Source organism: Crocuta crocuta, unplaced genomic scaffold, assembly GCF_008692635.1.
Source record: "Crocuta crocuta isolate KB4526 unplaced genomic scaffold, BGI_CrCroc_1.0 scaffold166, whole genome shotgun sequence".
NCBI lineage: Eukaryota > Metazoa > Chordata > Mammalia > Carnivora > Hyaenidae > Crocuta > Crocuta crocuta.
In genome coordinates this window covers 43,457-60,143 of record NW_027531018.1, presented here as the reverse complement: position 1 = coordinate 60,143, position 16,687 = coordinate 43,457, and positions in this window count along the sequence as shown.

Sequence of the window (16,687 nt, the reverse complement as noted above, 5' to 3'; positions counted from 1 at the left end):
TTTTTTTTTTTTTTTTTTTTTTTTTTTTTTTTTTTTTTTTTTGCTGTTCAGGGAGATTGAGAAACAGCTGGCAGAAGAGCCTGGGTGGTGCAGTCTTTTGTTCTTGTCTTAAGATGGGAGAAATGATTTCATGTTTGTGTGCTAAGGGAATTGTCTAGTACAGAGGGAGAAATTGACATAGGAGAGAAAGCAGGAGAGTTGCTGAAGTGTCCTTCGCAGACAGGAGGACACTGAACCTAATACATCAGTTGGGGTGTGAGGATGCTTAGATCAGAGCACAGACAGGTCTTTCACACAACAGGAATAAAAGTAAGTATATGGACACAGATGCTAGCTGGTAGGAGATGTGGTGAGAGCGAGGATGAGAAGGGAAGTGTTGAGAACTTAAGGAGTGAACTAGTCAGATACAAGTGTGGGAGATGAACAAACCAGAGAAATTATACTGTGACTGCTGGGCCCCAGAAAGCATCCACTTGAATTTGAAGTGAAATTGGCAGAGTTTTATTGTTCACAGACAGTGTTCAGCTACATAGGTGGAGGCATAGAGAGGGCAGAGGTTGGCTGTAGCCAGGTTTGAGGTTTTCTGAAGTGGGTATGGTGAAAGAAGGTGGGCAAGGGAGTAATTATAATGATAAATCATGAACTTAAGCTGGAAAGGAGGGAAGTAAGGATTTGAAAGCAAGGCAAAAATTAGTGAATTATAAGTCCTAATAGAAATGAAAATTACTGGAATAGGCATTCTTGCTATAAGGAGTGCAGGAAAGATACTTATGTGTGCTGGGGAAGTGAGATGCTTAAAGTTGAGGTCACAGAGAAGGTGCAGTTACTGGTGATAACAAGGCCAGGGAAGATCATGGTGGTATGTAGCATCTGAAGTTGGGTCATTTAGTCCTCATGGTGGAATATGGTGGAGAGGCTGTAGATGTTGGGGAGACTTAATCAGAAGCATGCAGAGGCCATGGCTCTCCTTTCTTTCACCTTTCCTGGAGTCTTTCAGAGTATGGATTTGAATGCCAAGACCCTAGGCTGGAGGGCCACTGAAACTTCAGGCTGGAATGCATCCCTCAGTGAGCCATCTTTGTTGACTGATCTTCAGCTAGCAATTCAGCTAAACTGCAATTTTTTTCAGCCACAGTTTTCCATTTGGTTCACAAAACCATCATGGGAGACTTTGTGTTAGGTCTAGTGCACCTGTGACCAGAGCAGAATGCTCTTTCTCTCCAGGCAAGCAGATGGAAAGAAATCTAGAGTTAATCATTATTACTAAACTATTCCTAGCTCCAGCCCTCCTGCTGCATCCTAGGTATAATATATGGGTTTTGTTTTTGTTTTTGTTTTTACAATTATTGAAAAAATTTAAACAGTAGAGAAATGAAGATACAAAGTAAAATAAGTTTCCTCATCTTCTTTACTTCTAGCACTTCCTGAATTGTTTTTTGAGCATCATTCCCGATGTCTCCTTGTCTTTCTTTCTTTTTCTGACTATACATGTCTATTTGTGTAGGCTCTATATGTATCTACACAGAAAAAGTGGAAGCATTCCCTGTGCAACTTACCTTCTCTTGAGTCCTTCCATACCAATATATACTGGGCTGAAGACTTTTCTTTAGCACAGCTATGTAACATTACACAATATGGAAGTATTATGTAACTTTAAAATCATACCTGTGTTGATGGAAACTTAGTTTTTATTTTTGGCTATTATAAATTATGCTATAGAATATGCTATATATATAGAACATAGAATATAGATATTGTTTACCACTAATTCTTTTTTCTTTCAGAGCATCCTTTTATTTTTAAAATCAATTTATTTTTTATTTTATTTTGTTTTTAATGTTTTATATATTTCAGAGAGAGAGAGAGATGGACAGACAGCATGAGCAGGGGTGGGTCAGAGAAAGAGGGAGACACAGAATCTGAAGCAGGCTCCAGGCTCTGAGCTAGCTGTCAGCACAGAGCCCAACGCGGGGCTTGAACCCACAAACCATGAGATTGTGACCTGAGCCGAAGTCAGATGCTTAACCGACTGAGCCACCCAGGCGCCCCAAAATCAATTTACTTTTTAATTTCCATCCAAGTTAGCATATAGTGCCAACAATGATTTCAGGAGTAGATTCCTTAATGTCCCTTACTCATTTAGCCCATCCTCCCTCCCACAGCCCCTCTAGAAACCCTCTGTTCTCTGTATTTAAAAGTCTTTTATGTTTTGTTCCCCTTGCTGTTTTTATATTATTTTTGCTTCCCTTCCCTTAGGTTCATCTGTTTTGTATCTTAAATTCCTCATATGAGTGAAGTCATATGATATTTGTCTTTCTATGACTAATTTTGCTTAGCATAATACCCTCCAGTTCCATCCATGCAATTGCAAATGGCAAGGTTTCATTCTTTTCTATTGCCAAGTAATACTCCATTGTATATGTATGCGCCACATCTTCTTTATCCATTCATTTGATGATGGATATTTGGGCTCTTTCCATACTTTGGCTATTGTCAATAGTGCTTGCTATAAACATTGGGGTGCATTTGCACCATCAAAACAGCACACCTATATCCCTTGGATAGATACCTAATAGTACAATTACTGGGTCATAGGGTAGTTCTATTTTTAACTTTTTGAGGAACCTCCATACTGTTTTCCAGAGTAGTTGCACCAGTTTGCATTCCCACCAGCAGTGCAAAAGACATCCTCTTTCTATGCATCCTCACCAACATCTGTTGTTGCCTGAGTTGTTAATGTTAGTCATTTTGACAGGTGTAAGGTAGTATCTCATTGTGGTTTTGATTTGTATCACTCCCTAATGATGAGTGATGTTAAGCATTTTTTCATCCATTCATCTGGATGTCTTCTTTGGAGAAGTGTTTATTCATGCCTTTTGCCCATTTCTTCAGGGATTATTTATTTTTTGGGTGTTGAATTTGATAAGTTCTTTATAGATTTTGGATACTAACCTTTATCTGGTATGTCATTTGCAAATATCTTCTCCCATTCCATTGGTTGCCTTTTAGTTTTCCTGATTGTTTCTTTCACTGTGTAGAAGCTTTTTATTTTGATGAAGTCTGTTCTTTTTTTTTAATAGTTTATTGTCAAGTTGGTTTCCATATAACACCCAGTGCTCATNCCTCGAGTTCCATCCACGTTGCTACACATGGCCAGATTCATTCTTTTCTCGTTGCCATGTAGTCTTCCATTGTATACATAAACCACATCTTGATCCATTCGTCAGTCAGTGGACATTTAGGCTCTTTCCATGATTTGGCTATTGTTGAAAGTGCTGCTATGAACATTGGGGTACATGTGCCCCTATGCATCAGCACTCCTGTATCCCTTGGGTAAATTCCTAGCAGTGCTGTTGCTGGGTCCTAGGGGAGTTCTGCTGTTAATTTTTTGAGGAACCTCTACACTGTTTTCCACAGGGGCTGCACCAGTTTACATTGCCACCAACAGTGTAGGAGGGTGCCCTTTCCTCCACATCCTTGCCAGCATCTAGAGTTCTCTGATTTGCTCATTTTAGCCACTCTTACCGGCGTGATGTGGTATCTCAGTGCAGTTTTGATTTGTATTTCCCTGATGATTATTGATGCTGAGCATTGTTTCATGTGTCTGTTGGCCATCTGGATGTCCTCTTTGGAGAAGCGTCTGTTCATGTCTTCTGCCCATTTCTTTACTGGATTGTTTGTTTTTCGGGTGTGGAGTTTGGTGAGTTCCTTATAGATTTTAGATACTAGCCCTTTATCTGATATGTCATTTGCAACTATCTTTTCCCATTCCATCTGTTGCCTGTTAGTTTTCTTGATTGTTTCCTTTGCCATGCAGAAGCTTTTTATCTTGATTAGGTCCCAATAGTTCATTTTTGCTCTTGATTCCCTTGCCTTTGGTGATGTGTCAAGTAAGAAATTGCTGCGATTGAGGTCAAGGAGGTTGTTTCCTGCTTTCTCCTCTAGGGTTTTGATAGTTTCCTGTCTCACATTCAGGTCCTTCATTACATTTTGAATTTATTTTTGTGTATGGTGTAAGAAAGTGACCTAGTTTCATTCTTTTGTATCTTGCTGTCCAGTTCTCCCAGCACCATCTGTTAAAGAGGCTGTCTTTTTTCCATTGGATATTCTTTCCTCCTTTGTCAAAGATTAATTGGCCATATATTTGTGGGTCCAATTCTTGAGTTCTCTATTCCATTGGTCTGTGTCTGTTTTTTGTGCCAATTCCATACTGTCCTGGTGATTACAGCTTTGTAGTAGAGGCTAAAGTCTTGGATGGTGATGCCTCCTGTTTGGGTTTTCTTCTTCAGTATTACTTTGGCTCTTTGGTGGTTCCATACAAATTTTAGGATAGTTTGTTCTAGTTTTGAGAAGAATACTGGTGCAGTTTTGATTGGGATTGCATTGAATGTGTGGATTGCTTTGGGTAGTAATGACATTTTAACAATATTCTTCTGATCCATGAGCATGGAATGTTTTTCCATTTCTCTGTGTCTTCTTCAATTTCCTTTGTAAGTTTTCTATAGTTTTCATTATACAGATCTTTTATATCTTTGGTTAAGTTTATTCCTAGGTGTTTTATGGTTTTTTTGTGCACTTGTGAATGGGATCAGTTTCTTGATTTCTCTTTCTGTTGCTTCATTATTGGTGTATAAAAATGCAACTGTTTTCTGTACATTGATTTTGTACCCTGCAACTTTGCTGAATTCATGGATCAGCTCTAGTAGGCTTCTAGTGGAGTCTGTCATGTTTTCCATGTAGAGTATCATGTTGTCTGCGAAAAGTGATGAGGTCTATTCTTATATACTTCTGCCCTTGCTTTGATGTCATTTGTTCTGACGTGATATAACTAAGGAAAATACTTAGTCTTAAAATCTGATCTGTTGCCAGATTGTCCTCCACAAGGTGGTACCAATTTGTAGTGATTGAGCAAATCCCTTTTCCCAGTCTTCTTATTCATATTCATTATTTATCTCCTCAATGCCTCCATATTAGCTAATCTGATAGGACTATTAGGAGAAAACATTGTCATCAAACAATATTATACTAATTTGGAGGGAATGGCTAAGATAGGGAGATAAGAAAAATAGGAGGATATTTCATTCTTATTCCATATGCAGGGGATGCAATATTCATGCTTCTCCAAATCCTAAGCTTTAGCTAAAACAGAGAGGGCCTTAACTAATTCTTTAAAGAGTTTGAAAGCATTCAGAGACAAGGTTGGAGAGTAATGGAAGCCATCAAATAAAAGAGCAGATTGATTTCTCTTTTGTTCCTGAAATAATTGTTTTCAAATCTATTTTTTAAAACAAGTTTATAAAAATTTTGAGTTCTCTGGTAAACCCTTATAAATCATTGATTCCAGATTTTATCTGAGTTTAATTCTGAGTTTGTAGTGACTAAATTGGAAAGAAAGCTTATATGAAGTTTTATTTATTTTACTTGATTGTCAAGTTTGTAGATATTTAAATATTAGCCTTTTTTGGAAGGAGAGACCTATAATAGTATATATTTAACATGTAACACTGTAGATTTAGTACTGCTTTTTCATTTTCTCATGCAATTCTATATAGAATTTTATATTATCTCCTTCCAGTTAAAAGTCATACTTATTATTGATGTCTTGATAACTGATAATTTTTCAGAGAAACATTTAAAAACAAGTTTTAGGCATGAAATTAGAAGAGCTAAGTAAAATATTTTTTCTTTGATTTTACTAAGAAATTATTAAATGTTATGGGTATAAAGAGTATATACCTAGGACAAAGTATATGTACAGACTGAAAATATGCATGTATGTTTTGGATAAATTTATTGTGAATATGTACATGTCAGCACAATAATTATATACCCTTGAGTGCTGTATAGTTGAGCTTTCATGTAAGTACACATCTGTTTAAAACTCAAAACAATCTTATAATACCACTTAAATGTTTTTGAGACTCACTTTATGTCTTTGAGAAGATGATACAAAAGTAACAGATGGCCAATAAGGATATTTAGATGACAGGGAAGCAACTTAATTTAGCTTCTTTAGTTCCTGAGTTAAATGTGTACACACACACACACACACACACACACATACATACATACACACACACTTATCAGTATAAATTCACTTAAAAAGAATCTTGGGACTGTGTTTCCACTGAAGTCTTTTGTTTGTGATTTGTCTTGTTTTTTGCAAGGCCTAAAAGAGGGGGAGAGAGTGAAGAGGAAGAAGATGGATTTGAACCTATGTTTATAGTTCCAAAGTCAGTGGTCTTTCTACATCTCCAAGAGTCTGTTTTCTGTTGACTCTTATCATTGAAGAAATTCTCCATTCTCAAAGCAATTTTTCCTAATCTTAGATCTAAATATGCTCCTGACTGGATTATGCATGTTTGAACATGTAAAAAGATTTTCTTGTTATATTAAGTTTAATCTTACGCTTAATGTTCCTTATTATATGGGGAGGACTTTGAAGCAAGGATCAGAAATCAAATGACACTAATGCTTCCTAATGAGAGAAATCTCTATTCAGTGCTAATTAAAAGTATATTGGCTGGATGTCTAGTCAGCTAGGCTTAATTCTCAGCACTAAAGTACTGAACATTATGGGAAAAGCACTTTGTCAAATTCAGAAATAGCTAGATTTTTTCCAGACTTTCATTAGGAAAAATTAAAGAATCAAATTAAGAAAAAGAAAATAACTTAAAACTGTCTTAAAGGTAGAAAATATGAAGTGAAGAAGCATGACAGTTTCTGATGTGTCTGGAGGCAGGATGGTTATTGTGATCATATTTTATTATTTGCATCCTATTTCTTGCTGCCAGTGGAGCATTTAAAAACATATATTTATGGAAACCTAAGTACTGAACATAGGAAAATAAAAACAATCATACTGTTTGTTTCTTTCTGTAAATACCAAGTAACATTAATGAGCTATAAGAAAATTATATCACTTTTATGTAACACCACATTAATTTCTTAGAAGTAAATAATTTAATAAGTAAGGCCACATCATACGCAATATATCTAAGATTTGGCTCTATTTAATCCATATAAAATGAATGCATCTGTTCATATATGCATTAAGGTTATAGATTTATGCAATTAAAACAAATTGGAGGGGCTAAAGATAGCAACAGGGATTGATTCCAAATGGGCATAAGGGATCTTTTCAGAGTGATGGTAACATTCTAAAATGATTATGATGATGATTGCACAAATTTGCAAATTTACTAAAAATCACTGTACACTGCAAACAGGTAAATTTTATGGCATTTAAATAATATTTCACTGAAACTATTAAGTTTTTTTTAAATGAAATGGAAAATATGTGATCATAGAGAAATCTAAAAGACATAGACATAGACATAGACAATCTAGAAGAACAGTTGTTATTGATGAAATAGAGAAAGTTGTTAAAGAGCTATCTTCCCTTTACTTTTTTTTTTTAATGTTTATTTTTGAGAGAGATAGCACAAGTGGGGGAGGGGCAGAGAGAGAGGGAAACAGAGTCTGAAGCAGGCTCCAGGCTCTGAGCTGTCAGCACAGAGCCCAGCATGGGGCTCAGACTCACGAACCACAAGATCTTGACCTGAGCCAAAGTCAGATGCTCAACCAACTGAGCCTCCCAGATGCCCCTACCTTCCCTTTTCTACCCTTCAAAAAAAAAAAAAAAACTGACCACACCTTTAAAAAATTTTTTTTAATGTTTATTATTGAGAGAGAGAGCGAGAGAGCGCATGTGTGCACGCACAGGTAAAGGGCAGAGAAAGAGAGGGAGACACAGAATCTGAAGCAGGCTCCAGGCTTTGAGCTGCAACACAGAGCCTGACACAGGACATAATCTAATGTGTCAGGACCTGAGCCAAAGTTAGACACTTAACCGACTGAGCCACCTAGGCACCCCTTGACCACACCTTTAAGAAACAGATGATCTCAGTGCTATTTTCAACTGTTTCAGAACATAGAAAATGAAGGAAATTTTCAGAATTTCTTTTTTATGAAAGGAAAATAACATTGATATTGAAACAAGGAAACAATATTTTTCCTAAAAGAAAACCAGAGATCAGTTTTGAGTATGAATATTCGAGCAAAAATCTTTGGAAGAAAAATTACTAATACAATATCACCTTTGAAAAGTAATACACACAGGACACCCAAGGGACTCAGTTGATTAAACTAGCAACTCTTGATTTTGGCTCAGGTCATGATCTCACAGTTCATTAGATTGAGCCATGTGTCCACGCTTTGAGCATGGACCCTGCTTAGATTTCTCTCTCGCTCTCTCTCTCTCTCTCTCTCTCTTTCCCTCTTTCCCTTTCCCCCTCCTCTGCTTGTACTCTCTCTCTCTCTCAAAATAAATAAATAAAGCTTGAAAAGAAAAGTAACATCCACACCAGCAATTTAGTATAGTGCTGAATAGTTTGGGCTCTGGAGCTGGACTGGTTTGGAATCCCAGTATCACCACTTCCTAGCTCCATAACGTTTGCACAGTAACTGAACTTCTTCCTTTCTCATTAGTCAGTGGGACCTTTCTCATCAGTAAATAAGAGAACTTTCTTCATTGAGTTCATGTGAAGGCCAAGTGACAATAAATGTTGATAATACTACATAGTTTATTAAAAATTAAAAATGTCAAAAACTATGTGGTTATTTCTCTATTGTTGGCTATTTGGATTTGCTATTGTAAAGGAAAGTGCAATATACTTTCCTATGGAAATTTCCCTCACCTTTCTATTCCTGAAGATAGATTTTTAGAAGGAAAATTTTGGAGAAAAAGCTGTAAATTTTAAAGGTCCAAACTGCTCTCCAGAAAGGTTATATGCATTCGTACCATTGATAGGTAAGAGTATCTATTTACATTACACCAGTATTGAACATCATCATGAAAAGAAAATTTGATAAGCCCAAAATAGAATGTAATCACTTTATAGCCTTCAAATACCAAATACCGAGAGCACAGAACAAAACCTTAATTTTAAATGTTATCACAGGGGCAACTGGGTGGTTCAGTCAGTTCATCTGACTCTTGATCTCAGCTCAGGTTTTGATCTGAGGATTGTGAGTTCAAGTCCTGAGTTGGGCTCTATGCCAAGTATGAAGCCTACTTAAAAGAAAAATATTATCACAAAACCCCTGGAACTCTAAGAAATAGGAATATTGTCAGTGCTCCTTGACGGGTACTTGGAGTTGGGGTTCCTTTTCACTTTCAGATTTTACATGATGTTAGACTATCTGCGTTTTGTAACTTTGCCTAAAGTTATTTGAGCTGATGGAGGAATTTTCCAAAAAAAAAAAAAAAATCAGTTAAAGAATAATCTAGGGACACATGGTGGTCCATTTGGTTAAGCGTCAGACTTCAGCTCAGGTCATGATCTCATGGTTGATGAGTTTGAGCCCCACATTGGCCTGTGTGCCGACAGCTCAGAGCCTGGAGCCTGCTTCGAATTCTGTGTCTCCCTCTCTCTCTGCACCTACCCTACTTGCACTCTGTCTTTCTCTCAAAAATAAACAAACATTTAAAAAGCTTAAAAAAAAGAATAGTCTATCCAAAGCAAATGCCACTGGGAAAAATCTTTATATTTTCAGCCTTTTATTTATTTACTTTTAATCTTTTGGTCTTTGGGATGGTTAAAAGTCATGTATCTTTCTAGTCCTCTTCTTTATTGTTCCTTTTCTAGTTAAATTCATCCTAGTCTTTAAATTCTTTGGGAAGTGAGAATGGGTCAAATCCCAGTGAAAGACTCATAAGCCTACATTGGGCCAATGCAAATCCATCCAGTTGAATTTGAATTTAGATGACTTTTCAGCTAGAACAAACTGGGAACTTTAATGATCTGTTGCAGAGCATAGGTCTGTCTGCCTCAGCATCTACAAGTGCTCAGGGTACGGTCACCACTAAAAGCTGGGAAGGTGGAAATGACCCATCTTTGTCTTGGATTTGTTCTCCTCTGAAGACTTGACCTTGCTAAGGGAGGATTCCCTTTTCCTGTATTAAAGTATTCACCTAAAATCTTGCCAAACAGTGATATTCCCTTACATTTCCCCTATAAAAACAAATTAATAGGGTACTGTGTCTTCTTACACTATTCAAGACTTGAACAAATTAATATTAATATACTAGTTAGTTTAAAGATAGGTCAGCAGTATTAAAAGTGCTTAGCAATTTAATTATTCATACATACGTTTGGATTCTGTACAGTAGAGATTGCTTCTGTTTAACCTGTTGGTTTTGCTATGGCTACATTTTAGAAAGAGCCACACCTGTTGACACTTGGTTAACATTTCAATTCAGCATCAGAGACACATTTTCTGTACAGATTAATTATTTTAAATTGGATGGCACAACTGAGAGACTACCACAGTTCTGATGTCCATTTGCATCTTCTACTTTCCCAGAATGTACATTTCACTTGACATGTATATCTTATGGTCTCTGACTATAATATAGTCTCATCAGGCCGTTCAAAAATAAACGTCGGATTTATGTTTAAATCTCAGTTTTAATCTTATTATTATTTTTTGTTTTTAAAGATAATTCTGGGAAAAAGCCATTCCTGTGATGTAGAAAGAAAAAGAAACAATGTAGAACCAGAAATGTAGAAACATCTCTTTTGTTTTCAGAGATGTGAAAAGATTCTGTGGGTGTCACAGTAAGATATTTGTGTCTTGTTTACTATAGACTCTTCTTGAAGGTCGAATCACCTTTTGTTTCATAGTTATTATATTCAGGAGCCCATAGCTATCTCATTAACCCACAAAAATCACTTAGCGTCTCTACCAATCAACATCTGGTACTTCCTTTGAGAAATGTGTGTAACACTTTGGAAATTCAATTCCAAAATGAGTCTTGAAAATCCATTGAGTGTTTCACTCCTTGAAGAGGACATATCTGGAGATAAACTACTTGTTTTGTTCTTGCTCCAGCGAGGATTTGAAAATCTCTTTTTATAGTTTGTCTCCTTTTTAACATTTATTTTCAAACCACATTTTTAAGTCTTACCTGAGTTTATATCAAAGAATAGCAGTTTTCCTGAATGCTCAGGAAAAGAATAACAAATTAAGAATGTTTGATTGTTGAGCTTTTCTCCAACAGTTGTGCTGTACTGACTTATGAAATAGCCTTGGAAACATATGGGATAGATCTGATGTCTCATTCTTTGTTTTGGTCTTTCAAAATAATAACACTAATGATTATCATTTGGAAATCTCTTGTCCTTTTATGACTTAATTTCTACCAGTAGGCAGCAAATATGAATGCCTAAAACAGTTAACAACTTAGCATTGTCAGTGACATCCTTAATAGAGACAGGAATCACTTGATTTAATTCCATGTTTGTTTTGAGGATCTGGGACATCAGTTTATATGGTTTGACTCCCACATCTTAATGGTCTTTATGGAGGGAACTAGAAATGAAACATTGCTTTTTCTTTTTTACTTTTTCCCTTTTTCCAGTTTATTTTTTTCCTTGTATAAAAGCTTACATTTTTATTTACAATTTACTATACTTTTTAATTTGATCCAAACAGTATTTCTTAACTTAGATGTTAAATGATTTTTCTTATAAATATTTGAACATAGATTACTCAGAAAGTATACAAATTCTTGATTGCAAGTTTATTTGCTCTTAGGTGATTAGAATCATAAAGGTTAAGAAATGATAACCAGTGAGAGTTCATTACTTTTTACAGTGCTGTCTGTTTCTGGAGAAATGGAAGAGAAAGAAGTTTGGGAGTATTCTCTTCTCTGAATCTTTTTACAGTTTGTCCAATAATCAAGAGTATTCCTAGAATTATCACCGTGTCTGTTACTTGGAATTATTATTGGGAAATTTCTTCTGCTTATTCTCTTTCCCCTCTTTATTCCTATTGCTTTGCTAGTTTTACTATCAGCGCTGTATCTGTGTTCAACTTCTTATCTGTACCTGGAAGACATTCTTACAATTTTTTATTGAAAGATCATTTATCTTTTCTATTTCCCACAGAGCATATTTAGAGATTAAGAGTCTTATAGTCCTATTTAAATACAACCCTCCTTATTACTAAAGCACTCATACCAGAGGCTTTATGTCTTAGAATATTGTCATTAATTTTCCAATCAGCTGTTACCCAAGAATATAAAGAACCATAGAAAGTTATATAAAACCTACCCTTCTAAATACACCTTCTCCTTTCTATTCCATTACACTTTTTCCTTTTTACAAGCAAAACCCTGACTTGTTAATTAATTAAGATGTGATGTTTTTACTTTCTTTTACCTTATTTAATAAGGCACATCAGAAATGTGCTGTTGTGGAAAGCCATCTTGAGCATGGGATTGGAGTCAGACCAAGCAGAGTTCCAGTCCCAGTCCCAGATCTGCCCTTGTTTGTCATGTGACCCTGGCTGGGCCAGTTACTTAACCTCCGGGAACTTCAATCTCCACATTTTAAACTGGGAATAATTGCAGAGCTCTGAGGATTAGTTGATGTACATGGCACACAGAATGGAAACGCAGCTTCAATTGTTACCATTACTTTTCTTTTCTTTTTTTTTTTAATGTTTATTTTTTTTGAGAGCGTGTAAGTGGGGAAGAGGCCGACAGAGGGGGACAGAGGATCTGAAGCAGGCTCTGTGCTATCAGTAGCGAGCTGGATGTGGGGCTTGAACTCACAAGCTGCGCAGTCATAGCCTGAGCTGAAGTCAGATGCTCAGCTGACTGAGCCACCCAGGTGCCCCCCACTACTTTTCAGTTTGGCATATATCTGGTTGTCAGGCCAGTATGTGAAATTAATAAGTATTTTTCTTAAAGAGCCAGATATCCACTTCTAGAATGTATTTAATTGGAAATCTGAACTTTTAAAATTTGAACATCATACCAAATATCATTTGAAAAAATATTTATTGCAGAGTTCCAGTTCATTCATTTTTATACTACCATTAATATTAATAGTAAAATGAAAACCTCAGCCCCTCATTTAATCAGGGCTGTTATTCTTAGCTGCCTTTTTTTTTTTTGTAAAAGCTTTATTAGTTGTAATTCACATAACCTATAATTTACCCATTTAGAAAATGTTCAATTTAGGAGCACCTGGGGTGGCTCACTTGGGTAAGCAGCAACCTCGGCTCATGTCATGATCTCACAATTTGTGAGTTTGAGCCCCGTGTTGGGCTCTTTGTTGAAGGCATGGACCCTGGAGCCTACTTCAGATTCTGTGTCTCCCTTTCTCTTCCCCTCCCACACTTGGGCTCTGTGTGTCTCTTTCTCTCAAAAAATAAACGTAAGAAAAATAGAATGTGCAATTTAGTTATCTTTAGAATATTCACAGAGTTGTGCAGCCGTCACCATAATCAATTTTGGAACATTTTCATCAGGCCAAGAAGAAATCCTGAGCTCATTCCTCATCTAACCCCCCTCCCCCACCCCCTTCCTCCCAGCTCTAGGCAGCCACAAATCTACTTTCTGTGTTTACATGGATTTACCTGATTCTGAACATTCTACATAAAATAGAATCATCAATATGTGGTCTCTTATGACTGGACTCTTTTGCTTAATGTTCTCAAGGTTCATCCATGTGGTATATATCAGTACTTTATTTCTTTTTATTGCTGAAATGTGTTCCCTTGTGTGACTATATCACATTTTACTTATCCATTTACCAGTTGATAGATTTCTGGGTTTTCCATTTTTGGGTATTATAAATAATGCTGTTATTTATAATAACATTTGTGTACAAGTTTTTCCATATTTTGTGTACATACATTTCCATTTTTCCTGGGTATACACCTAGGAGTGGAATTTCTAGGTCATATGGTAAACTTTATATTTAACCTTTAGAAGAACTATTGGACTGTTTTCCAAAGCAGCTGCATTATTTTGCATTCCCACCACCAGTGTAAGGATGCTCCATATCCTTTCCCACACTTGTCATTAGCTGCTTTTTTGATTATAGCCATCCTAGTGTGTATCAGATATATACACACATATATATAAATACGCATATATAAATACATTTATACACCATATATAGAAATCATATTGCTCGTGCTTTGGTAATCTCTGCTAAATATTGAGAGTGATTGAGAAGTTAAGCCTCATGTTGCAAATCTTCTACTAATTGGATACCTAGTGAACAGAGCTTTCCTGGACTTTGTCATTTATTTGCATGTTCTCTCTTCAGTTCTCCTGATTTGCATTTTTCTGTATCCATCCACTCTCTTGGGCTTATCAGCTCTCCTCCAGCAAACCCTCTCTAAAAATACTACAACAAAGTGAACAGATCTGTAACATCTTTCCTTTTTGTCTTTACTTTGTCTGCCCTTTTCAAGAGACTTTTTCCTAACAGAATTTTAGATAGTATTCCCAAAATAAATCTCTTTGGACATTTATGTGCTAAGTTCTAAGGGTAGGTTATTTTTTTTATAACTTTTCATTGGTCATTTCTTGAGCATCTTTCCCCTTTATTATCTCTACTTTTTCTCCTGAAATGTGAATTTTAGGAATGATGTGGACCTCCTGAATCTATTCTCCATTGCTCTTAATTTTTTTTTATCTTTCACCTTTGTGTTTTTGACTTGTGTTCTTTAGAATTTTGTCAACCTGTTTTCAAAATTTTTTAATGTTTGTTTATTTTTGAGAAAGAGAGAGACAGAGAGAGACAGAGCGTGAGTGGGCAAGGGGCAGAAAGAGAGGGAGACATGGAATCTAAAGCAGGCTCTAGGCTCCGGGCTATCAGCACAGTACCTGATGCGGGGTTTGAACTCAAGAAGTGCGAGATCGTGATCTGAACCGAAGCTGGATGCTCAACTGACTGAACCACCCAGGTGCGCCTGCCAGACTGTTTTTCAGATGGCAAATTCAGTTTTCTGCTGTGTCTATTCTGCTATTCGACTGCCTGCTTAATCTATATTCACAATCATAGATTTAATTTCCAAGAACTGTTTCTTATTCTGTGGTTGTTTCTTTTTCATGACAATCTAATCTCTCTCTCTCTTTTTAATAGATACAATCTGCTTTTTCATCTTTTGAGGATACCACTTAGAATATTTTAAACATTCTCTTCTATTCTCTAAATTCTGTTTCTTTTTGATCCATAATTGTTCATTCATTTTACTCTTTCCCTTTTATACCATTGGTTTTTTCCCCTAGGTACATGTTTATGACTAAAAAGCTAGATTGGCTGGATACATACATAGTGGTTTTATTTTCCAGGAACGCTTTCCTCTGAAGGACATAACTGACTATGTCAATGGTGTTTTAATGGGGTATGCTAGTAAGTGGGTTTTCCTCTAAAGGAATTGGAAGGCAAACTCAGACCCTTAATATAGCTGAAGTAAGGAAATTGCTATTCTAAGGGTGAGATGTATTTAGAAATCTAGTGGTTTACTGTATTATACCTATAGAACCTGTCTTTTCTCTCTATCTCCCAACAATTTCTGGGTCAGAAGTTATTTTAAATCCTAAATTACCCTAAACTATACTCTTCCCCACCCCCTCAGTTCCCCAGTACCCCACTGCCTTTTCCTAGGCAGATCCCCAACTTTGTCAGAATAGCAGTACCAGTTGTAATTGGTGTGGAACAGGCTGACCAGTGCTGAGCAGCTGGATCTTGTGATCTGAGTATAGCTCTAAGTAACTATCCTCATGGTTGTCCAAGGGCCTACTTTTTATTCTTTGACTCAGAAGGAGCTCCCTAGAGAGAATTCATGTTTAACCTCTGATGTCTTTGACTTTAGTTTCAAATTTCTTAGTATGTCTCATCCATTGATGACTCTCATTCTTGTTTTGTTTTTGTGTTAGTGTCGTTATTGTTTGATTCAGATTTTTATTTTATTGTCAATTTCAATTTAGAGGTTGGGGTGGATGTAATTACTTCTTCCACCATCTTGAGTGAGTCAAGTAAACATTTCCATATGATTTTTCACTTAGAAGCCTCAAACATTTATGCATACTCTGTTGAACTCATAAATGTTAGTAGCATAAGATTATTGATAGCACTAGGTAGTGAACACCATCCTACACATAATCTGTTCCTACCCATTCTCTTCTCTTGCTTTGTTCCTAACCTTAGTTAATGGCAGTATATACCATGCACCATGTCATGACTCCTGCTTCCTTCCTCAACACAATGTCCATTTCTAATCCCATCTGTTCCTACTCAGCCCTCCCACTTTCAGTTCCTCCTACCCTTCTCTTACATCAAGGTTTTCACCTGGTTTATACTGTTTTTAGTGGTCTCTCTTTCATTCTCCACCCCTCTACTCCATTCCACCAGGCTACTCTTTCTCCATTGTCTCCAGAAAAGTACAAATGCTAACCTATAACATTCATGAATTGTTCCAAATGATCCTGAATTAATTTTGTAATATCATCTCCCAAATTTTCCTCACATACTGAAATCTACCTATATCTGGATTACTCAGTACTTTCCCTCAGTTCTTTGTGCTTTCACTACTATTGTATATAGTAGCGGTTTTCATCCTATATTTATTTCTCAAATTTTGCCACCTTAAAGTTATGCTCAAACCAAATGCCACCTCTTCTAGCCTTGAGGATTTCTTAGCCACAACTAAACCTTCCCTTATAACTGATATTTTAGTAGTTCCTTAGCATTCATTATTTAATATTTTTTTAAATTTTTTTTTTAAATTTATTTCTAGGAGAGAGAGAGAGAGAGAGAGAGAGAGAGACAGTGTGAGCAGGGGAGGGTCAGAGAGAGAGGGAGTCACAGACTGAAAC